General features: G+C 49.8%; 1 protein-coding gene and 1 non-coding gene across 7 annotated transcripts in view; one reads left to right on the top strand and one right to left on the bottom strand.

The window, feature by feature from the left end:
* Nucleotides 1-5,727: 5,727 nt before the first annotated feature.
* TRNAA-AGC (transfer RNA alanine (anticodon AGC)) lies at nt 5,728-5,800 on the bottom strand. Its single transcript has one exon. It is a non-coding gene; the product is annotated as a tRNA-Ala (tRNA).
* Nucleotides 5,801-5,949: 149 nt separating this feature from the next.
* LOC141950118 (uncharacterized) overlaps nt 5,950-23,588 on the top strand; it is an 84,120-nt gene continuing 66,481 nt past the window's right edge. Inside the window, exons 1-2 of one of the 6 annotated variants that reach the window (XM_074884532.1) lie at nt 5,955-6,039; nt 19,653-19,734. The gene's annotated coding sequence lies outside the window, so the exon portion shown is untranslated. Of the gene's footprint in view, nt 6,071-19,652; nt 19,735-21,316; nt 21,503-23,588 lie in introns of those variants that run through there. The other 5 variants (XM_074884530.1, XM_074884533.1, XM_074884534.1 and 2 more) reach the window with 5 other exon arrangements.

The following is a 23,588-nucleotide window of genomic DNA, read 5'->3' as shown; positions in this document are numbered from 1 at the left end:
GGTGCCTGCTAGAGGGAGAAAAATAGTTTTGGGTTGTGATGGCTTTTTTCCTCCCAGGGCAGCTCTTCAGGGGCTCGCAGAGCCGCGCTCTGTACACGGTCGTACTTGGCTTAGCGACGATAAAAACATCCCACAAAACCTGGTGGTGATAGAGGTGGCTTTAACTTCTTACCCCTGATCATGCAGCCACTTGCCAGGGTTTAGCCCAGAGCAAGGGAGCAGTTGCCATCGAAGGATCCATCCGAATATGAGGCCACCACAGTGTTAAAGTGCGGATAGAGATGCTGGAGTTTGCAAATAGTTTCTCCATTGCTCAGGCAAACCCTGTCTGGCCTGGATGAGGCGTGATGCTGGGCACATTACTGCCTCTCTGCCACCTCCACTGGGGGTTAACCCCCCCGGCAGGGGCCAGGGCATGGGCAGCCCCCTGCTCCTGTGCAACCTGGGTGCTCACACAGCCTGGAAGGGTGCCCTGGGAACAGCCCTGGACGTGCCTCCCTAAAACTGCCTCTCGGCAGCAAGCAGGGCCCCTGCTCCTACACCTCCTCCTCCCAAACTTCCCCTCCCGAGGATTACCCTGCCATTGCTCAAGCTGCATCGCACGCTAATTGCAGGTTGAAGTAATTCACTTTCTCCCTCCATCCTCAATGGCATGAAGATTAATTAATGTTTCAATAGACTGCAAATGAGCCAGAGGCAGAAGGCCAGCTTCGTTTTTCGCTCCCGCGGCTGCTGATGGCAGAGGAGGTGGGAAGCACAGCATCTGTGCACTCCAGCGGGAGCACTAGAGGTTTTCCCCCCACTTGCCTTTATTATCCTTCTTCTGGAGGAGATGGGAACCGACCACCAGAAGAGCTCAGAGAGCTAAAACCCACCTTCCTCAGTGCCCAGAAGAGAGCTGAATGCCAGAGGGTGCACCTCTTCCCCATTCCCTCCCAGGAAAGACAGGGTCGTCCACACAAAGGGGTTGCTGGAACAGTCCTTCTGCCCCTGGGTCTGACCTGAAACCTGCTGAACCCCAGCCGTGAGCTTGCGGATGGCACGAGCTTCTGGCTTCGGTGCTTGCCAGGACGCTGCCAGGCAGGCGGATGGGTGGGGTGTTGTGGCCAGTGGAGGATGTCTCTGCCCTTCTTGCTTAGCCTGATGCTCTCAGGAAGACCACCAGTGTTAGGAAGTAAGTGAATGCTGGAAAGAGGCTGCGTCATCCCCTGGTCCACCAGGTAATTTGAAATCAGATGCCTGTCACTCAGCCCAACAGCAAAGGTGTCATTTCCTTCCTCGCCACTGCTGGCACCGTGCTGCTGCTCTCAGTTCCTGCTCTGCTGCCAATGTCACGAGTCTGTAAAGGACAAAGTCTAGCGTTTGTTAGAGGTTTCACAGAATCACAGAATCATCCAGGTTGGAAAAGACCTTGAAGATCCTCTAGTCCAACCATCAACCCAACACTGACCGTTCCCAACTCCACCAGATCCCTCAGCGCTGGGTCAACCCGACTCTTCAACCCCTCCAGGGATGGGGACTCCCCCCCTGCCCTGGGCAGCCCATTCCAACGCCCAACAACCCCTTCTGCAAAGAAATCCTTCCTAAGAGCCAGTCTGACCCTGCCCTGGCGCAGCTTGAGGCCATTCCCTCTTGTCCTGGTGCTTGTTCCTTGGGTCAAGAGACTCATCCCCAGCTCTCTGCAACCTCCTTTTAGTTTCAGAGTGATTTATGTCACGTGGACCTTCTGTAAACCTCCTGCCCTGGTCAAAGCACCTGCTACACACTGGTCTGTGCTGGTGAAAAACTAGATTTACAAGCCAGGTAGGTATGCCAAGATGTTATCAGCTTCTACCTTCCTGTCATCCCTTTGGCTGCCCTCACTGTGGGGACAACAAAAGGCATCTCGGGAAAAATCTATTGGCCTTTCCCCAGCAAGCAGGACCAGGCTGTCCTACTCACTGAGATACACACAAGTCCAGAGGACACTGTGCCAAATGGGGCTGAGAAAGCCAACAGCAAACACCAGTGAGAAATGCATGTGTATGTCTTTCCACGGAAAAAGTGGAAGACTCCTGGTGTAGAAGGTACGTCCATTTGGGCATTTGCACAGACTCAGCTCTGACTCCCTGAGGAGTCTGACAGTAACAACTGCCCTGTGTTCCCTTCTTCTTTATCACCACTTCTCCATGTCCTTTTTGAGGTCACTCAATTTTTCTCCCCTTTCTTTCGGACCTCCCCTTCCTTTGGCCTTTGTGCCAGGGAGGGAGAGCACGCTGCCATCCAGTCACCCCTGCTGCCTGTGGGCATGGCTGGCATTGACCTGGCAAGGGTAGATCTTGTGTCCTGGGATCTGAGGAAGTTGAGATGTGTCTCTGTATTTAAGACGACTTCATTTTAAGACTAAATTTATACACATAACCCTAGAGCGAACTTACAAAAGAATACTTAAATTAAGCTTATTAGTGTCAGCTGAAAGATTTGCCTTTTCCCCCTCTAGCAGTTTCCCATTCTGTCCTCTCTGCTCTCATGATCCCTCTGTGCATATATTTAATTGCAATTAAAGACAATAAAATTTTCAGGGTAGTGACAGATCTTTTGCTAACTTGACCATGTGATGCCTACCAGTGAACTCACTACATAAATTCAGCCGTGGTGATCAAAACAGCAAGTCGTAAGCATGTGCCCAGCTCCATTTGTTGCACTGAGAGCTTTGTTTTAACTCCTACTTGATCTATTGCTGGAAGCCATTTGTTCCTTGAGCTTACCAGCGACTTGAAGCAAGGCTTTGTAGGGGGAGGAAATGCAAAACGTGGGTCATTCCTGGAGAGCCAGCGGGCTGATAAAGCACTGGGAAGCACAAGCATCTGCGGAGCCAAAGTGGAGAACCCAACAGTGTGGCTTAGCTGATGCCTCCAGAGGAAAAAAAATAAGGAAAATAAACAGATGCTGGTAGCATGCAGCTGCGAGGAGGCCGAGCAAGCTTCAGGCTCCTCAGCAAATACAAGCAAATGCTCCCCCCGACTTGCATGTGTGCACGCACACATATGGACGCTCCATACTGTGGCAACTCATTATAGATTCCCACAAGAAAGCCATTAGGGAGGAATTTTTAGCTGTTCTGATGTGGTCATCTTGTTCTTGTAAAAGAAAAGCTGGTCTCTTCATTTCACGCTGATTTTATTTTTTCAGGGGGTGGGAATCATTATAATGGAATAATGCTGTGAGTATACGCATAATATTTTATCCTTGCATATACAGTCTTTTACCGTGGGTCCAGTGAAAATGGGACCCCAGGAAAATGGGGCTTTCCAGACGTGTTCATCAACCACTGCACTGCATTGACCTGCAGGAAAACTATGGTCAGGGGAACTTTTTGCCCAATCCTGCTTTTCTTCTGCATCTTCTGCCTCAGCCCGTGGCACTTGTTGCCTGCCAGTCTGCAGAGGGCGATGCAGCATCAGTTTGACCAGAATTATGGCCCTTTAGTTTTCCATCATCCCGAGGTTGCCCGTGGTCACCAAGATACTGCAGAGGTTGAGGGCTGAGATGAGGCCAAAGCTTGGGGGGAAAATGAGAGGACCAGAGCGGAGGCACAAATGTTTTTCACAATACAGACTCTTCATGCCGGCTGCGTAGCAGCTGATGAAATAGGAGACTGTGATGGATTTCGCTTTCCTGTTAAATCCTGCTGCATGGGAAGACTCAGGTCCTTTGCTGAAGCTTTGAAGACCATTGTAGTGACAGCTGATTGTTTCGTGTGTTTGTCTGTGACTCAGAAACCTAAGTGTAAATCAGCTTTAAAAGGCAAGAGTGAAATCTTCAAGCTAAAAAAAAAACCCAACAGCCATACACTCATTTGTTTTTCAGACTTCAGTTTGCATGTTACCATTGCCATTTTCTGGAAAGGACTGGTGGATGTCCACTGCTGGTGAAGACATCTCTCTCTAGGCTCCGTGAGACCACCCATGAAAATTCATCGGTATTTGTGCCAGATAATCACTTTGAAAAGCCACTGCCTCCTCTCTTCAATCCAGTTTTTCTTTGGGCTATTGGGAATTAATTGGGAATTGTCTCACTTAAACATACATGCTGCCTGTAAAGAAGGGCAGTGGGGTTAGAAGGACTTTTGAAGACCTGCAGGAGTTAAAGAGTAATATAGACAGGACTGGAGCCTGGGGTGCAAAAAGAGCATAGCTAAGTAGTGTTGCTCTGCACGTGAGATTTATTCAGACAAAAAAAAAAAAAAAAAGAGTTTCCCTGGGTTTATTCTTTTTAAAGGGTGACCCAGTAATAGTAAGGCTTCTTACTCTTTCTGAAGATGCAGTTTAATGGAAGGATATCACAGAAGAATTTGGTCAGTCTGGAAGGAACCCGCTGATGTTTTCCACTGTGCCCCAGGTCCTGCTTGGGCGTCTGGTGGGATTTAAGAGCACGGACTCCGAGCCAGATCCCTTCCCTCACCAGCCAGCCCAGGGCTTGGTGTGTGCTCTGCAGAGGGGTGAGCCTACCCCAGGCCCACTGCCGAGGTTTGGGGATGGGGTGTTTTGCAGCTCACTGCTGTGAGCAGCTCGAAAGCTGAATTCCACTCTGCCATTGAAATCTGTCAGAAAGGTCATTTCCTCACCTGTGCAACTGGAGAAAGTGCGCAGAATTGTTTTCCACCTTCACTTTCCAGTTCAGCTTGTGACTGGGATGGAAATGCCAGCTGAGTGTATTCATATGAGGTTGGGTTTTCTTCATGATACACCTTCAGTTTTTAAAATCTGCTCTCTTTTTCTTTAAAGCATTTAATTATTCCTTGTGGCTCGTTGCAGGAAAATAATAGCAGAATGTGAAAAATATGAATATTTGCCTGAAGTTTGCACCTGTATAAGTTGACTGAGCAAAATCTTGCCAGTTTTTCACCTAAATGGCATGTACATCAATGCCTCCTTGAGGTATTTCGATTCCTCCTCAAATTTACTAAAGGCAAATGAGTGTTTCGGCTCTATCGGAGGCTCCCAGGAGAGGGAATCTCTGGGCTTCTCCTGCTTCTGGACGGGATGAGCAGGTGAGGGCTGGGGCCGGAGCTGCTGTGGGAAGAACTGGGGGGCGTGGGTCCAGAATGAAGTGAGAAGCTAGTGCAGGGTCTGGAGCACAGGTCTGATGGGGAGCGGCTGAGGGAACTGGGGGGGTTTAGTCTGGAGAAGAGGAGGCTGAGGGGAGACCTCATGGCCCTCTACAACTCCCTGAAAGGAGGGTGCAGAGAGGGGGGATGAGTCTCTTGAGCCAAGGAACCAGCGCCAGGACAAGAGGCAATGGCCTCAAGCTGCGCCAGGGCAGGGTCAGACTGGCTCTTAGGAAGGATTTCTTTGCAGAAGGGGTTGTTGGGCGTTGGAATGGGCTGCCCAGGGAGGTGGTGGAGTCCCCATCCCTGGAGGGGTTGAAGAGTCGGGTTGACCCAGCACTGAGGGATCTGGTGGAGTTGGGAACGGTCAGGGTGAGGTTCATGGTTGGACTGGGGGAGCTTTTCCAACCGAGACAATTCTGTAATTCTGTGATTCTGCAAGAAAGAACAAGGCCCTCTCCCAGCGCTGCGCATACAGCAGAGCGCTCTGCTTGCCTTAACCACGGGTTAAACAAACGTATCTTTAGGAATCTTAAGGAAGCAAATAAGAATTTAAGGAATTTTTAACAAAAAAGGGTAAAGCGCGTCGTTGGATGGCAGAGGCAGAGCGTTGCGGCCTGGCGAGGAAAAAAAAGGTGTGGAGAATGCGGGCATCGATCCCGCTACCTCTCGCATGCTAAGCGAGCGCTCTACCATTTGAGCTAATTCCCCTCCCTACCCACAGCTGCCGCCGGCGCCACTCTATTCTCTTCTCGCGAGAGGCCGCGCGGCGCCGCCGCTCCCGCGTTCAGCTGGGAGGGGGGGTTCGTACTGCGCCTGCGCGGGGCCGCGCCGCCCGGGGCTTGTGGCGGTGGCGCGCGGCGGGCCGGGCCGGGCCGGCTGGGCGCGCGCGGCGGCTGAGGATGCGCGGCGGGGCCGGGAGCTCGCGCCCGCCCGCGCGGCGCCCCGCGGTGAGGAGCGGAGGGGACGCGGGGTGAGGAGGTTTGAGGGGGTTTGAAGGGCGCGGGAGTGCGCGGCGGGGTCCGCCTGGGGCACGGCGGCGTGTGGAGCCTGAGGGGAGCGTGTGTGGGGAAGCACCGGCCGCGGGGGGGAGGTGGGTGTAAAGAGGATGTGTCTGAGGGGAGCGGGGGGTGTGGAGTGGACGGAGCTCTGTGCCCGGGGGCACCGGGTGGGGGCTGCAGAGGTGTGTGAGCCCGGGGGCATCGCGGGGTTGGCGGGCAGCGGTGTGTCGGGGGCACCCCCGGGAGGGAGAGCGTGATGTGAGGGGGGTGGCCTAGGGCTGCGCGAGTGGGGGCCTCGGGAAGGCTGCCAAGGGCTTGGGGTGCACGGGGAAGCGTTTTGCGGGGCGAAGGGCTGTGTGGTTGGGGGGGGGGGGACGGGACTGCGAAGGGCTGTGTGCCAAGGTGGGGGTGCGTGGAGGGTCAGAGCACCCAGCAGAGTCCCTGCCAGGGGGCTGGGGCGCTCCCTTAAGTCTTGGTGAGGTTTCAGTGAGGTCAAAACAGAACCAAAAAAAACCCAAAATACTGTTGGTTTCCGCCCCCCCCCCCCCCCCCCCCCCCCCGCCCACCTGCCCCTGCTCACCTCGGTTGCTGTCGGGGGAGGCTTGAGGCGCGCTCCTTGGGGGACAGGGTGGTGAGCATCCACCTGCCCTCCCCAGCCCTGCTGCTCCCTGGGGACACGGCGTGGCCCAGGTGATGGCCTGGGTGTCCAGTGGGCAGCTGGGGGACCCTCCAAAATATCTGCTGCCTGGGGTGTCGCTGGCAGTGCTGGTGGGATGGCCAGGTTGGGTCCCTGCGGGTGGCGGTGGCTGTTGGAGATGCGGCAGCTCAAGCGCCTGAACTAGCGAACCTGCTGCTTGCGGTTGGTCTGCCGTGCCTGGCCATACCTCCTTTAACAACACCACCCAAAAGAGTGAAACCTGCCACCGTGGTGAATCATGAGGTCTTTTCCCTCAAGAAATGGTTCCGGTTGCTGTTGTGCTCCAGCTGAAGTGGAGTTAAGCGCAACATCTTCCCGCTGGATGAGGAAGATGTTGGGTCTGGCGCCTGTCAGAATGGCGGATGAGGGCATGTGCTGGAGCCTTCTGGGGAGCTGCACGGACTGGCTGGATTTGGTGCCCCGTTTTTGGTGGAAAAAGGGGATGTGTTCAATCAGGGCATGCATAGCAAAGGAGGTGACGAAGCCGGTGAGAGTGTCGGGATATTTCTCTGACAGCACCATGCTGAGGAAGAAGAGGCTATTCATGGGCTTCATGCTTTAATTTAAAGCCGTGTTCAGCAGCAGCAATATCCAGGGTTTAGTTAAAAACCTGTCGTTCTAGTAAATGGCTTGCCTTGGGCTTCCCCTCTGATGTTCCCGAATAAGAAAAGGCAAAACCAAACAGTGGTGAAGGCCAATGCAAAATGGTTTCTAAACCAAAGAGATTACAAAATCGCTTCTATTGTATAATCTTGGTGGTGGCTGCTTAACACCTTGCTGTTTGGAGAGCAGCAAAGTCCGGGGCTGAGCGGGCAGGGCTGCAGGCAGTGATGCCTGTCCCCAAGTTACTGCAGTTCACTGAGCAGCAGGAAAGTTGGAGAGAGAGACCTGTTGCAGCTTTTGTTCCATCAGGCTCCTGGGTGCTTTACCCTGGTTCCTTTCCTGCAGCACTTCTGTGCTTCTACCTCGGCTGTGTTCAAGCCATTGTACCGTTGGATTTAAAACCCCTCTCTGCTCAATTTTACACACTTCCTAAGGGATTTGCTTTAGTTCTTCTTCTGATGTACAAGTTACTTTTTTTCCTGGATGCATTTGTTGAGCTAGCCTCCTCCAGGACGTGAATTTCTGATTAAATACTCCTATATATCAACAGCTTTACAACTGAAAAATAGGTTTTTAAAAATTATTTATTTCTTTTCCTTGACAGGTTCTGGTCTGTGAACAGGCTCTGCCTCTTGCAGAGTTTGCTTAATAGCTTCTTTGAATTATATTTTATTGAACTACTTGGAATTTTAAATTTACTCCTCTTCTGTCATTTTCAACATACCGATATGTTGCGTCTGACTTTAAAGGGCTTGTGAAGCATGATCTAGGCTCTTTGGAAACTGTCCTGCTTTTCGTTTATCGTTTTCACAGTTGTGAGCTTCCTTCTTGTGTTGGGTTTTTTTTTTCAGCAAAGGGGAGATTGGCCAACAAACATGTTCTGAAAGACATGTTTATCTTCTAAAAAAACCCTAACAGCAGCCGAACAAGCAGGCAGCCGCACCCATGCAGCAGTATGATTTCTTATCTTGGAGCTTGACTCATAATTCTGATGGCTCTTTACCTCTATCGTTATTTTAAAAAGAAAGTAGTTTTCTTAGCTAAGCTATTCCCCTGGGTCCCAGGCTGAAGAGTGTTGCACGTGTGTTGTTTCTTTTTCTGATGTCCTCCTGTCCCTTTTACATCACCCTGAGCTGCAGGACCCCCGTAATCTTGCCCATAGGCTGGTTTGTTGGGTTTTGGTTTTTTTTTTTCCTAATATGCAGAAAATAGGAGATGCTTGAGAGTATCTCCTGCTGGCAAATTTCACCTTCAATGCAAGTGATAGCGTTTCACCAGCTTGGTTTTGCAAAACATCAAGTCGACTCTGTCGAGCTGGAAAAAATGTTTCAGTCTGAGTTTTGCATAGACGCTCTCAGATGTGAGGTTTCACCGCCTGGGTGTTACATGTGTTTTTCCTGTCACGGGGCAGTCTGCCTCCCTGAATCGTTGTGTTGCTGCGAGCAACTGGCAGAGCAAAGGCAGGAGCAGGGGGAGAGAGGACTCCCTTCAGCCTTGCTTCATCAGCCCCAGCCACAGTCTCCCTCATTAGTTCCTTGGGTGGTTTATTAACAGGGTTGTGCGGGATCTTTTCTCACAGCAAAACCCCTTTTTTTCTTTTTTTTTTTTTTTATTTTAGAATTAAAATTGCACTGAAGAGTGTGTGTTAAGATCGACTTTGAAACTCAAAGCCTGTTAGTCCTTCACAGTCACGCTGGAGTAATTCCCGTGCTTTCCTCTTGTGCATTTTAATTACAGGAGAGAGTAGTTGAGCTCTCACAGCTCAAGCTGTTGTCTCTACTCTGCAAATAAGGTTTCCCCTTGCTATCTTTTACTTGCTTTGGCAGTGCAGTGCACCTGGGTCTCCATACCTGGGGCAAAGATTGTTCAAGTGCTGCTGAATCTCCGTTTTCTCCTTGCGGTCGCTCCCAGCCAAGGACAGAGAAGTCCCTTTGCAGGTGACTGGAAAAAACCCCACCTAAACAAACTTACAGCTGCTCTGTGCAAAGAACAGCCCCCAGAGATGCTGAAGTTGCAGTGCTGTTGGTGGAGCTTTGTGGTGGGGTTGCTTGCTGCATCCCTTTTAGGTTTCGGCAGCCTGTGGCACTCGCAGTTGTCCATTTTATTGGGTAGTGCAGGGGTGGTTTAAGGGCTGGTTTGTGCCAAATCACTCAGCATGGCAGTGCAATAGCTGCTGTGTGATGGAAGGCAGTTTTTAGCACGTGCTAGATAATCTTCTGTGCTGAGGTTAGCAATCTTGGCTGGTTTGCTACGATACGCCTCCCCATTTTACTTAGCAGTAGGTATTTCTGAAACAGCTATTCTGACTCTAGTGCTTGCTCTGAGGCTTTCGAGGTGGATGGATGCTCTCCTTAGCTGTGGGTTTGCTTTGACACCCTCAGCATTGGATATTTGCAGAGGCACTGGTGCAGATTCGCCTCCCTATGTGTCTGCTTGAGCACCAGCTTCCCATACTTCCCGGCTCAGCATCCCTCTGGCTTGCTCCTGCGCGTGCCGTCCCCCTCTGTGCTGCAGGAGAGCTGAATTGGGGTTGGAAGAGAACTGGCAAGAGACGTGGGTGTTCCTAGAAAGATACTGATTGCCCTGGACAGTTCGGGTTTGTTTCTTTTGTCTCCCTGGCTCTCGTCACCGGGTCGGGCTCGTTAGGGCGGCAGCTCGTTGGAGGATGGAGAAACAGTGCAGGCTTTGCGGGTTGAGACTGGAGTGGTGCCATCCCAGCCTGCCTCTCTCAAGTGTTAAGTCTGAGGCAGCCTGCCTGGTAATTCCATTAATGGGAGCCTAGTGCCGGAGAGATAAATGTAATTCCAGGGTAAAGCCGACACTCGGGCTCAAATGGAGAGGATTTACTGGTTCTCCCGGGTGCACTGCTGTGAGTAATGTACTCCTGTGTTACCCACAGACAATGTTTAAAGTCTAGATGTCAGTGCAAAGACTGGGCAGTGATAAAAAAACCTGCTGCTAAATCTGCATGTGAAGAAATCCTTAGCTCTGGAGCCTAGCTGTCTCTTTGCAAAAGGTTTTACCAGGAATAAAAGTTTCCTGCTTAGCTCCAGACATGCAGGATGACACAGATCAGCAGCGAGCCGATTCAGGAGACAGCTTGCATGGGATACATCCAGAATGAACTCTCTGTGTATAATCAATGCAGAGCAGAAATGATACCCTGTGTATATCACACCAGAAAGCTTGCAAGCACATCAGAGCTATCCACAATTGCAAGTAGCACAAGCTCCTCCACATTTTTGGGCAGTGTGGTCCAAGCTTGAATTCAGAGATTACTGTCCTGGCCAGCTGTTTTCCCAGTTCAATTTCTTTTTTTTGCAGACTACATCTTCCTGTTTGCAATTGTATAATACCCTCACGGCACCATCAGCAAGTCTTGTGTTGAAAAGGAATGGTTAAATGGGATATTTTTAGCTCTCCTTGTGGCTCGGATCCTGGAAATCAAATACAGGAGCCAGCACCATTCAGCTTTATGCAGAGGAGCAGTTGCATCTGTCAGGGTGGGAGTTCATAGCACCAATGAGCCCCGGTGCTGTGGTAACCCAAAAATCAAGCAAACGAGGTGCTTGCCCCCAGCTTTTGGAGCTCAGCGCAGGATTTTCCTTGTGAGCAACTACTTGTCAAGGGGTTGAAAAAAAGGTCCACAAAGAGGAAGCTGGTGCTGGGGATGCTCAGCCCTCCGCGTGCCACCGTCACGCCAGCTTTGCCTGAGTGCCCATGGGTACAAATCTGATCTCCTTTGGACTTGGGGCCCTGCTGGCATCCTGACAGCAGAATTAAAGCCAGCTTGCTCAGAAATGCTTGTTTGGTGGTGTGTTCAGCAGCTTGCCAATGCCTCCTCTGCCATGAGAGGTGTGAGGGAGATCTGCTTTTTCAGTGAGGTGGGGTGCATTGCTGGTGACCGAGCAGCAGCTGGGACAGCCGCCCAAAGTCCACAGCCTGCTCAGGCATCTTTTACTTTTCTTTGCAGCAGTGGTGCAGACGTGCCTGACTTCTTTACACACACGCTTGGGGCCAGCTCAACTGCCAGACATCAGTGGGATCTCATTGGGACTCGCCACATGGCTCAAGTTTTTAAATCTCCTGCCTCCCCTTCCCTTCAGTCTCGCTCTCTGATGAGTGAGGGTCACGCTTTGCATGCCTTTCCCTGGCTGCTGAAGCCGAAGCCTGCCAGGAGCAGGGAAGAGTGTGCTGTGGAAACCCCTCTGGCAGCTGCCTTGACCAAGCGTGGGAGCGCCACGTCCGCAGCTCACCACCGTGGTGGCAGGATGTTGGGGGGATGCAGGCATCAGTCTGAGCTACTGCAATTGCTTTTTTTTTTTTTTTGAGTTTCCCCCATTTGCATTGTAGCTGACTACTCAAGTTTTAGTTTAGTAGCGTGATTTTCTTTTCGCAAGATAAAATTTTTGAGTGTGTCTTTTCCTGCTTTCATAGTTCTGACGTCTGATTTGGACTTGAGCAGAGCAAAGTTGCACCGATAGTGAATTGTGTATCTTGTCAAACATTTCAATTCAGAGTAGACAAGGAGGGAGCAGGTAAAAAAATAACCTGCATGCTTAGGAATTCAGTTTCTCAAAGTGTTGTGTCTGTGGTGTCTTGTTCTTACTGTTTCTCTCCTCCCTACCCCCACAGTTTCGTGAGTCAAAACCGGTCTTAAGAGCGTCGTTGTCTGAATGGGGGGGGGAGGATGTAATATGTTCATTTCCTCTGGGTGGTAATAAAGTGGGTCAGAAGTGTTGCATGCTATTGCTGCTGATTACAATGCTAACCAGATAAAGTTACTGAAATTGTTTCAAAGCATCACTGTTTTCTTTGCTCCCTGACTTGTTGCATGAGTTTCACAGGGAAACCTGTATCTGATCTGCAAAGCGTTGATTTGCTTGATGGCTCTTCTGGCCCTGCACCAAACAGTTTGGATGGCCCGGCACTGAGTTTGTTCTTTATGGAAGTATTTTTGAGCCACATCTGCATCCCCATCTGGTTTGCTGCCTAGCTGACCAGGCAGCTGTACCAATGCAGCTGTGGAGGAACGGCCTGAGCTGCTGTGGACTGACACCCATCATGCTGCTCCCTAGGAGACGGGACTGATAGGACCATCGCTTGGCCTCCTGGAGACTCCAAGCCTGTTTGCTCTAGGTGTCTAGAAGCTGAGCAAATATAGCCTGATAACACTGTCCTTCTGACTGTCTCGAGCTTATGGTGTAAATCCCACAGCAGGCTCTGCAGGTCATGAACTGAGGATGCTGAGCAGTGCTAGAGTTACCTTCAACAGCACGACATTTGGTGAGCGATGTTGCCTCAGTGCTGGGCTCTAACAAGACGCCTGTTCAAAAGCCACAAGCAACTAAACTTGGTGTTAATTCATGTTGCGGTATCAGGGAGTCAGCTCCTCTAGGTCCTCTCTGAGTTTTAAGGCTGAAGACCTTCTGACAATGCGTCTGCTCAACTTTGGGGTGTTTGAGGGCTGATCTGATGGCTGTGCTGTACCTCTGTGTGGTGAAGAGATCTGGCTGGAGGCTGCTCAGGGTCTCCCATACTGCGAGAGAAAGATGCCATGAGATACAGTGGGTGGAATGTGAAGTGGAATGATATAGCTGAGAAAACCAATAAGCTTCAGAAGACCTTAACCACTGAAGGGGTTGAACTTGTTTCCAGCTGAATGTGATTAGCTGCCTCTTAAAAGTGGGGTGCTGTAATCTGGTTTCAGTGGAAAAAATTGCATGGTGCATGTATTGAGACAAGGGGTGGACTCAGCTCCGTAAGTGTGTATGTGTGGCTTTCGGGCTCAGTCTGTAAATCCCCTCATTTATTGTGGCCTTTTGCAGACTGGTGAGAGCACAGGGGGCTTTCTTTCCTCAGCGTTGCCCTCACCGTGCTTTTAACATCCGAGGGTCAGGATGGAAATCGTTGTTGTCCTGCCCTCTAGTGTGCCAGCACTCAGTCCAGTGGTGGGTAGAGGCTCGGTGGCAGTCACAGCTTTTCCCTCCAGCGCAGACTGGAGGGAACAGGTGGGAGATGGAGGGGTGTCTGCCCTTCTTTGGCAGTGGTGGACTGTTGTCAGCCCTCTGTGTGTCTAAGGAAATGGTTTTCCAAGTCATCTGTTGGGATTTTACAGGGATCTCTTCCCTTACTGCTTTCCTGCCTTGGGCATGGATGCCAGTTGGATCTCCACTGACCTCTTCCTGCAGCATGTCAAAGCGGTTCAATCCTTGGAGGGTTAAGGAGATATCTCCTGCAGGGTGCTGGATCTGGCACAGGGGCAGCTGGATGGACAGAGTCTGTGCCTAGAGAGGCTGGGCAGGGAGGGGTGATTGCTCCTCCAGCCCTTGGCTGGGGAACACATCCCTGGTCTTCAGTTTGTGGCTCAAACGGTGCTGCTAGTCCGTATTCTCCGGCTGCTGAAGTGGCAGGCTTTGAAATGAAAAGATTGGGTCAGCCAGTATTCTGCTTGAGCTGACAGAGCATGAATTTAGCTCTTCTTTTTTTATTTCAAGAAATTATATTAAGAAATGAGCAAAAGAGGCTGTGCACCAGAGGCTGCTCCTGCTGCAGACGTCGGCTTGCAAAGCTGTGTTGTAGAGTGATTCCTTCTGGTGCTGCAAAGCTGGTGGGGAAAGCAGAGCTGCGGCACAGGAGACCTCTGGGGAGGCACAGCCGGATGGCTGGCTGGCTTGCTTTGGCAGGTTGTCTTTTGAGCCAGACCTGAGCTGCTTTTTCCTGCAAGGCAAGGGAGCCGCCCTCTGCCCCAAGTCCCTGCTGCCAGGAGGTGGCACGCAGGTAACTGAAAGGTCCCCAGCATGAATGTCCTGTGGGTGGTGGCTCTTGTGTCCTGCCTAGCATCAGCTCTGTGGTTACAGCTAGTTGCAACTGACTTAGAAAACGGCTCTGTAAAAATTGGCAGGAATAAATCCGTCGTGGTTTGTTTGTTCTTCTTTAGATAAGACAAATTTCTGCAGAGGTGAAAGCTTGAGCTTTGTAATGAAGTCCATGATTTTCTTAAGGACGCTTCGGGCTATTTCTGGGGTGTCCATGTGCTCTGCATGGTAACAGTTATCAGGAAAACTGAGAACAGGGCAGTTGGAGATGCATAGCTGGTTAACTGAGTTTAATGGAAACTCAATTTGAGTAGCTCTGTGCTTTTTCTGGTGGGGGGAAAAAAAACTGCATTAAGTAGAGGAGCAGGTCTCTGTTTCTGTGAAGGGTGTTTAAAGGAGGCTTGAACGTGAGGGGTTTAACTGTGCTCGTCTGTTCGTGTCAAGGGCTGGCAGAGTTGGTGGTTTTGACACAGGCAAGGCAATGATCGCCTGGGGCCCTGGGACAGCTTCCTCAGGAGCCTGTGTGATTAGTGCTGGTTAACTGAGAAACTAAAAAGAGAGGATTAGCTCTGCCTCCTTCACCTCTGTACGGAGCTAGGGGTGGGGGAGCTCTATTGGGCTGCTGCTGGGATGTTCGGATGGTACGTCTGGGGATGCCAGTGCATCAGCTCCCTCTGCTCAGCACAGCTTCGTGGCGTGTACTTTTTTAGGTGAGGATCGTGCTCTTGCTGGTTTTGGAGGCAAGGTGGCTTGCAGGACTGCGAAGGCTTGTGAGGGCAGCCTCCCCGGTACCCTGAGCTGCACCTGGGTCCTTTGGGACCCCTCTGTCCACCCCTGCGCTGGAGCAGAGGTGGGATGGAGGTAGAGGGGGCTCGGGCCACCCCATGCTGGGGACAAGCCAGCCTGTGAGGACCACGCAGGGCTGTGCTGCACGCTCCCTCCATGCTCCTGGTGCTGTTGAAGGAGATCACGTCGCAGGATGAAGGGCTGGCTTAGAGTTTGAGCCTGTGCTTCTGTTTTTCCGTCATTATTTTCCAGGGTTTCTCTGCAACAAATTAGAAAATCCCTTCTATGGGCTGCCTTGACAGCCTCAGAAATGTCCAGATGGATTTGAACTTTGGTGCTGCAAAGGGCTTTGCATATTTATTTTCAGCATCCTGCTGTCTGCTTTGCTTAAGAGCTTTTTCTAGATCCTTCACATATGCTTGTCCTTGCTCCTCTTCTCCTGAAAACCATTTGAGAACACCCTTCAGCTATGGCAAAACACACCAAAAAAAAAAAAGTCCCCAAACCTCTTGGAAAAATTTTATTTTACCACTATTTCTTGGTAAGCTGCAGGACTTGCATGGCTGTGGTGTGTTGCTGTTTGGGTGCATCAGCTTGGTTTGGAGACCTTAGCGCTTCACTAGTCTGTTTTGGATGGGTCTTTAAGAAGTGAGTGGCTGGGCACATTCAGCAGTGAATGGAGCCCTTAAAGTGATTTTTAAGTGACTTACCTCTGTGCAAAGACAAAGCTATGATGGATTGAAGTATCGTAGCTTGAAAGCCTCATCTAGGTTTCCAGATGTACCACGGTGCCATCTTTCTGAGGTTGTGCTTCCTATCAGCTTTAGCTGATCTCAGGCTGTTCTCCTGCCAGAAATCCTTCCTCTTTATTTTCCTCTTTCTGGGATGGCTTCCAGTTGGATCAGGCAAATGATAGTTGTTACCACAAGCATAGAGATGACTGGGATGTCTAGAAGGGGGAGGAGGGAAAAGGCGGGACTGTCTGTTTTGGCAGCAAGGAGTGGTTTTACATCAAGTTAAGCTGATGAGCATGTGGGAGTGGGCACGCCTTGCTGAAAGGGCAGCTGCGTAGTCCCTGGTAGAGCATGTCCTGCTTCTACCCCAGTTTCCCTCCTTGTAAAGGAGGGGTAAGGATTGCAAAGTGTGTTAATGTTTCCAGGAGGCTGCAGTGTTGGTAGAGTCCTTTGAGGTGCACTGCTAACTGATGGCTTCATGTATGTGCTGAAAATGTTCAGCTTCCCAGTTAACCCAGGGGAGGTATCCCTCCAGGAGTACTTTGAGCGCAGTTTTTAAATAAAATCTTCCGCTGAACATATCAAGGAGAATTTTAGATTGAATATAAGGGAGGAAATTTTCTGCGATGAGGGTGGTGACACACTGGAACTGGTTGCCCAGAGAAGTTGTGGATGCCCCATTGTTGGAAGCATTCAAGGTCTGGTTGGTCGGGGGTTTGAGCAACATGATCTAGTGCAAGGTGTCCCTGCCTATGGCAGAGGGTTGGACTAGATGATCTTTAAAAGGTCCCTTTCAACCCAAACCAGTCTGTGATTTGACGATTTCTCTGCTTAAATACACTGCAGGCCAGGGCCTGATGTGTTAATGCCTCTCTGGAAGGGAGAAGGACAAATCCTGGTGTCCTGCCCTCCTCTAGCCATAAGGCTAGGAGTAGGTTTATTGTCCTGCTCAACTTGTTATAAACATTTATCTGACCCATCTTGGGCTGAAAAGCTGTTGTGAGTATGTTACTGCCTTGACAATGACTTCTCAAGGTCTCTTGAGTGGGGAGCCGGTGTGTCTTTGGTCATGCTCTCGACATGCTAGCTGTGTCTGAGGAGTTCATCATACGTGCTTGTGTTGAAGGGGGTTGTGCATTTTCCTGTTAAAAGCAGCACAGCTGCTCAGCCTTGCTGTCGGGTATGGGGGGCCAGAGCTGTTTGCTTGAGCTTGAAATTGCTGGTGTTGCAAGATCATCACAGGAGGGGGGGAGAAAATTAGCATAAGCCTCTTAAAGAAAACTTTATTACTTCTCCAAGCTGGCAGGAAACACCCCACCCCCCTATTAAGACTTCAAAGTAAGGTTTCTTTTATGGTGGGTGTATCTGCTTGTGTCAGAGGCATTAGCAAAGCTGCACAGTCAGGCTTGGGGTCTGCTCTCTTGGCCAGTGCCACCCTTCTCTTTTACTGCTTATGACATACCGGTCGCTCCTGTGATGCAGAGCCCTCCTATTTCTCGGCCCCACTGTTTTGCTTGCACCCTTCACTCCTGGTCTGGTGATGCTTCTTTCTCCCCTTGTAGGTCACCCGGTATTGCTCAGTCCTCTGCCCCTATGCTTCCTAACTTTATTTAAAACTCCAGTGAATCTTTATTTGCCGCATTAGATGACATAAAATGTTACCATGTCTCTGCAGCACTAGTTCAGTCTGCCCAACAAGCAACATGTTGTGATGTCAAGGTCAAGGACAGAAAGAGATCGCAGGGTTGGTGACATTGAGAAATGCATATTTTGGTGGACAAGTTGGAGCTGGAGGAAGGCAGCAGAGGAGCTTTGCTGGCATGAGTGTGTCATCCATGCTCTGCATTGCCCGGAGCATGGTTATGTCTCCGGGGAGAAGCAGCCCTGGGGCTAGTGATGCTGGTGGACACTGCAAGAAGGGAGTTTGGGAATGGGGGGACACATACTGATTCCGTGGCACTCAGCTGTGTTTCCAGTGTATCTGGCTGCTGTGGAGACAAAATGCTTTGTCTGAGAGATGCGGTTGCTTTGGGAAGGCAAGCCAGGCCATCTTCATATGGGTTTGATTAAATCCAGCAGCCAGCAGCACTTAGAGAAGCGACAAGCAAGTTTGCCTTGCTCAGCAGTACTGGGAGGCGAGGAGTTTGAACTTTGCCGGTGATGTTTCTGCAATGTTGTCTAATAGTAGCAATTACGTTGAGAAAGTTGTTAGAGGAAAAAGGAGCTGGAGGCTGAAGGGAGAAAAGCTGTCTGCACGGCAGCCGTGCAGACACGTGCTGAGCCCTGGCGCAGGAGTGGTCGACGCCAATGCGGATGAAGTCCTACAAAGCTGATGTAGCCCCTTTAGATGTAAGTCATGTGAAGCTACGGTATGAATTTCCTTGCTTGGGGGAGGAAAGTTGTCTTTCTGTACTTGTATAAATAAGCTGCCACTGAAGATTATTGGCCAGGTTGGATTTGTCATGTTATTTCTCTCCTTATAGAGACTTTATGTTCCACTGCAGAACAGTGTTCAGTTACTGACTTCAAAAGAAAAACAGAAGGACCCTGCTGGAGGTACATAACATGAGTAAATAACTCTTGTGTTTGGCTAGAGTGGTAATGTAAAGCAACAGGGAGAGCAATTATAAATGGTGATGGAAAATTTGTGCTTGAGACTGGAGTCCAAGGTCTGTGCTGTGGTCTTGTGGTCTTCAGCATTGTTTTCATCCTTAGAAATGCCTTCAGCCCTTCCGTAATGGGAAAGCAGAAAGGGAAAAATGGGGGGCTGAATGGATTACGGTTTTTCTCAGTTCTTTAAATACCAACTGGCAATGGCTGACGCCTGTGAGTCACTCACAGAGACTAGGGAAAACAAGCAAGTCTCTTTTTCTCAGTCCAAGGTAAACCAATGCACTGCATGAGTAAGTTTTCTCACAGTTCATAACAAGGTCCAGTTGACAGGAAATATGCAAGATGTTGTCAGGCTGATCCTGTACCTTCCCCTTGCCGGTTTAGTGCTTTGACTGTAGAAGTGGAGAAGTTGTCCCACCCTGTTTCCTTACTTGCCCCCCGCTTCCAAATCCTCTCTCTGTTACAGTGTGCTTGAGGATGGTTGTTCATCCACTGTGTTCATTGCTGTCCCCAAACCGTTGTATGAAGAGAACAGGGAAAGTAAAACTGTATTATGTGCGGTAACCTTTGCTTCAGTTGTATCATCAGAAAAACATTTCCTTATGGCTGCTTAGAATTGGTTTTTTTCTGATACCTCTTCTTTGGCATGCAGTGGGCACTTTGCATGCCTGCAGTGAGAAGTTTCTGCAGCTCGTGGAGGTGACTTCTGTCACAGCTTTTGCTCAATGCTGCTAGATGTCTTTTGTGTGACTGATGTACAAAAGCTTTATAAAGCAATCAGTGGGAAATATAAAACCACTTATGAAACCACCATGGTGAATCAATAATAATGATAATAATGATAATGAAGAAATGGAAGCAGCCTGGCTCTGACATCAGTTGGGATTCATCTGCTCTGCAAACTGGAAGAAATGGCACAACTGCTGTGGAGCAGATCTTCAGCAGCATCTCTGGGAGAGGAGTAGGGAAGTTGCAGAGGTGACTGCTTGCATCCCATTTATCAGCCTCTTTTCTGCCCCTCTACGCAGACGCTGACTTCAGTGCACTGACTGAGTAGGCTTTGCTGGACAAACAGCCTTGGTTGGGACTCATCATCTTGCCTGTTACCTAGGCTTCCTGCTGTGATTTTGGCGAGTCCCCTGACAGCCTCATGCCAGGTACCTCCGCTGTGGTGCCAGGGCTAGGCAGGAGTGTGCTCAGGGCAGGGATCTAACACCCTCCCATCTCTCGTGAGGTTGCCTTGGCATCCTTCCCTTTCACCAGGCAGTTTATATTAATGTCATTAATTACTATTCTCTCTAATGCTTACAGGATTTGCCAGTTTCCATATGCTGATGGGGATTGTGTTCTGGCTCTTTGTCGGTGCCTTAAGAGAAGCTGATGCTCTGAACAGGTACATTTGCCGTGCTCATGGCTGGGGGGTGTCTGTATATGTCCAAGAGTGAGATGTGTGCAAGGTTTGCCTTATGGGTGTGGGTTGACAGATACTGTGGGAGAGACCACTCTGCAGTCAATAGGGTTTTTTTCCATCCAGATGTGTTGTTGCACTGAGCCTTGCTGACAGCCCTCTGAGGAAAGCATTGGAAAATACAGCGTTGCTGCAGAGCGGCTCCTGGGAGGCCACACTCCTTCCTAACGTGGGCACAGCCTTTTCCTTCCCATAGCACCAGCTGGGGAATCCCAGTTGAGCTTGCGGCTGCGTGCCACTGCTGCTCCCTCCTGCTTTACTGGCCTTCAGTAGCTCCCCCGTAGCGTGCGTCTGCCTGCTGTCCCGAGTGGGGGTGGGAGGAAGCCGTTTTCATGTTGATATCCAACCACGAACAAATCTGCTGTTGTTTTCCTAATGTACGGCAAGAACAGCCTGTAGTAGCTTATTCCTCCCTGCTCTGCTCTGCCACTGTTTACCATCAGAAGCAGTGGGATAGTGCTTCCGCTGCACTGCCCAGTGCATCCCTTTGCCCCAGTTATTTCATGTATTTATTGCTTTAAGGCGTCAGTGCTCAAGTGAAAAATCTCATCTGCGCTCTCTGCAACTGTTTGGCGTTGTAAGTGGATTGCTTGAGTCGGTTGTAGTCATTGAGATGCCAAGCATGCTTTCAGCCATGCCTGTCGCTGTGCTACCACCAGGTCTGCTGGCACCACAATTTCAATTCCTGCATTACTTTGAGGAGGAGAAAATATAGGGCTGGGTTGCAGGCTACTTTTTTATTAACTGGAATTATGTTCCCAGCTGACCAGAGGTGTGTGTGCAACCACTGGAACTGGAGGGGAATATTTTGCCGTTTGTGGTTGCTCAGGGTTAGTCTGAGGAGCAGGTGGATGGATGCTGCCGCGCGAGCGCCGATGGACAGGGAGGGATTGGCCTGGCACACTGAGCTCAAGCCTCCAGCTTGCCATGAGACCTTACAGAGCAGAAGCAACTCCTTTTGCAAATGTCCATCCTTGATGGATCTCATCCCAAAATGGCATTTGGCCTGCCTGAATGACCTATTTGATCATAGGAGGATGTAACTGTAACTCGCTGCATGAAGCTTTCTTGATTCCTCAAAAAGTGAAATGGATTCATTATGGCAAGCGATCTTTCTTGAAAACCTAGTTCATCCGGGACTGTCTGGGCGGTGCAGCAAACACACCAGAGAAGTGGGAGTCAGGGCGGAACTGTTTTCACCCAATTCCTCTATTTCCTGGGGTTTATCGCACCATGCAAGCAGACATGCTCTCCACTTCAGAGCTTAAAGCAGAGCTGGTTAGTAGAGCACTGCCTGTGCTTCCCAGGCTAGCCTTCTAGTTTTAACTTTCCTTTTCTTAAATTTTCTAGCATAAAAGGTCTCTTTTTAAAAAGAGAACTGTAATGAGAAGGGGAACAGCAAAGGTAGGAGTGCCTCCATTTGCTAGCAAGCTGTCACAGGTGTGTCTGAGTTGGAGGGAGCCAGCACTGAGTCAGTGCCCCAGACTGCTGGTGACTCAGGTGGCAAAAGCCCAAGTCGTTCTCTTACACGCCTGAATTGCAGTGAATTTCCTGTAATAGAGTTTCACCTCCTGTAGTGGCTGTGTAGTGAGCGATGTGTCATCCTCTTCCTCCCATACAGGTTATGAGCAGCTTGGTTCACAGGGGATGCAGGCAAGTGGTGGTGGTGGCACTTCTCTTCCTGCCAAAACAGGTGGAAACTTGATTTACCCTAGCACCCTCAACCCTACCTCTGTCCTTTTTTTTTCCCTGTTTTTTTTTTTTTAAGATGGGACAAGTCACAGTAGTTGCAGCTGTCTGTCTGTTGAGCTTCATGTGATTCTCATGCAAATCTGGAGGTTGTGTTCTCCTGGCAGGTCTGCATTATCCACTACTTCATCATATTGGGAAGGGATCTATTTTCTGAAACATGGTTTATTTTTAGTCAAGACTTTCCCTGTCTAACTGGCAAAAGTTCAGCATTTGCAGTGCAATTTGCAGAAGAAGCAATTTCACCAAATACTAGGGCTGGGGGAAGGGAGAGGAAATGTCGTATTAGCTAGCAAAAAAACTAAATGCTGACTTGAGAAAATAGCTTGAGATGCTATTGTGAGAGCATAAGGATGGGTAATGCAAGTTGAAAACAGCGTTGTGTTTGCTGCAGTGGATAATTCTATCTGGGTTGCTCTTGTTTTTCCTTGTGACAGCTGCCACAGACATTAACCAACAGTGGGTGGATGCTAACTGCTGTTGGAGGTAGCCAGCTTTTTGGCCTGACCCCGAGCAGTGAGTTAGCACTGAGTTAGCAAACTCCCCTGGACTGTAGCACCCATGGGTGCACATCCATGCAGTGCACTGCACTGTCCTGTTGCGCCTGCACTTGGGGCCGCTGGTGCCTCACCGAGGGTCAGGCTCTGTGATGAGACAGGCACTACCGTCCCGTGTTTGAGTACCCTGAAACGAGTGGGGTGGCACATGGGATGTCCTGGGGCAGTGCTGCAGCTGTCTCCTCCTCTCCTCCCCAGCTGCTGCTCCAGGGACAAACTGTTTTCACTCGCCTCATTGCTTTCACCAAATGCTCCTAACCGTTCTGGGGCTTGAACTGGCTTTCCCTTCAGATGTGCAGAGATATTTTCTTGTTGTTGCATCCCCCCTGACATTTCCACCAACTCCTTTCACAGAGGCATCTTTGTTACCATTAGCTGTTAATGCTGCAAACACCAGACATCCGAGGATGACACCAGCGAGTGGATGACGGTGTGCAAAGCCTTTGATACTTACTCCTTTGACAAATGAGGCTTGGCTCCATGTGTGGGCACATAAATGATTTGTTTGCGCTGCAGGTTAACTCCTGCAGTTTGTTTTATTCTTCTTCTTTCCCCCCCCCTCCCCCCCCATAGCAGACAATTGCATAGCAGCTTTGTTACAGTTTCATTAAGAAAACAAAGAGAAACTGTTGAGTTTCAATTTTCTTCTGAATGGTTGGAAACCAGAAGAAAGAGGGGAAGTAGCACTAGGATTTTAGTCTGCATTCTGTCTGAGTGGGTATACGTTGCCTGCAGGTAATGGAGCCATATCTTTGTGCAGTTTCAGTCACTGGAGTAGAAGCACCATGAGAATCAGGGTAAGAGCACCCATCAGCTGTCTAGAGCAGTAATCTTCCCAGGGGAAATTAATCTAATTTAACCTGATAAAAGAATTTATACAGTGGGGGAAGTCTCTGCTTTTTTCTGCTGAGCTTCCTGAGAAGATGGGGACAAATTAAGTGCCAAAACAACCCTCTTCTCTCCTGGGGAGTCTTAATGTTTTTCTAAGACCTGTTACTATCTTCCTGATGAAAAACCATCTTTATCAGCTGGCAAATCAGGATTGTTTTAGCTACTAAGTTCTCCCTGGTTCCCAGGGGACTTGCTCATTGTGAACCTATTTGCAGATCCCCTGTCCATCTGGGCATCTGGGATGCAGAACATCTTGCATGTGTCCCAGTGTTGCTGCAGTAATCGGCCCCTGTGCTTGCCATACCCTGTGGATATAGAGGTTTCATAAGTTTGAAGATTTTTATTAGGGAAAGTTGGTGGGTGAGTGTTTTTTTCTTTTTTGTCTCCTTATATTGCCAGTTATTTCAGGGGAACTCCTATCTTCTTAGTGCTTTCTCCCCAACAGGTATTTCTCTTCCTCTCTGTCTCTTGCCCTCAGAGGCCAGAAGAACCCTGATATGTTAGGAAAGCCAGTCTCTACTTTAAATGGCCTTAAGCAGGTGAATATTCAGCTCAATTTCCTTTTACAGCAGCTTGTTACAA

Source organism: Strix uralensis, chromosome 15 (assembly GCF_047716275.1).
Source record: "Strix uralensis isolate ZFMK-TIS-50842 chromosome 15, bStrUra1, whole genome shotgun sequence".
Lineage (NCBI taxonomy): Eukaryota > Metazoa > Chordata > Aves > Strigiformes > Strigidae > Strix > Strix uralensis.
Note: the sequence above shows the minus strand (reverse complement) of the source record. Positions and strands in the feature narration are given on the sequence as shown.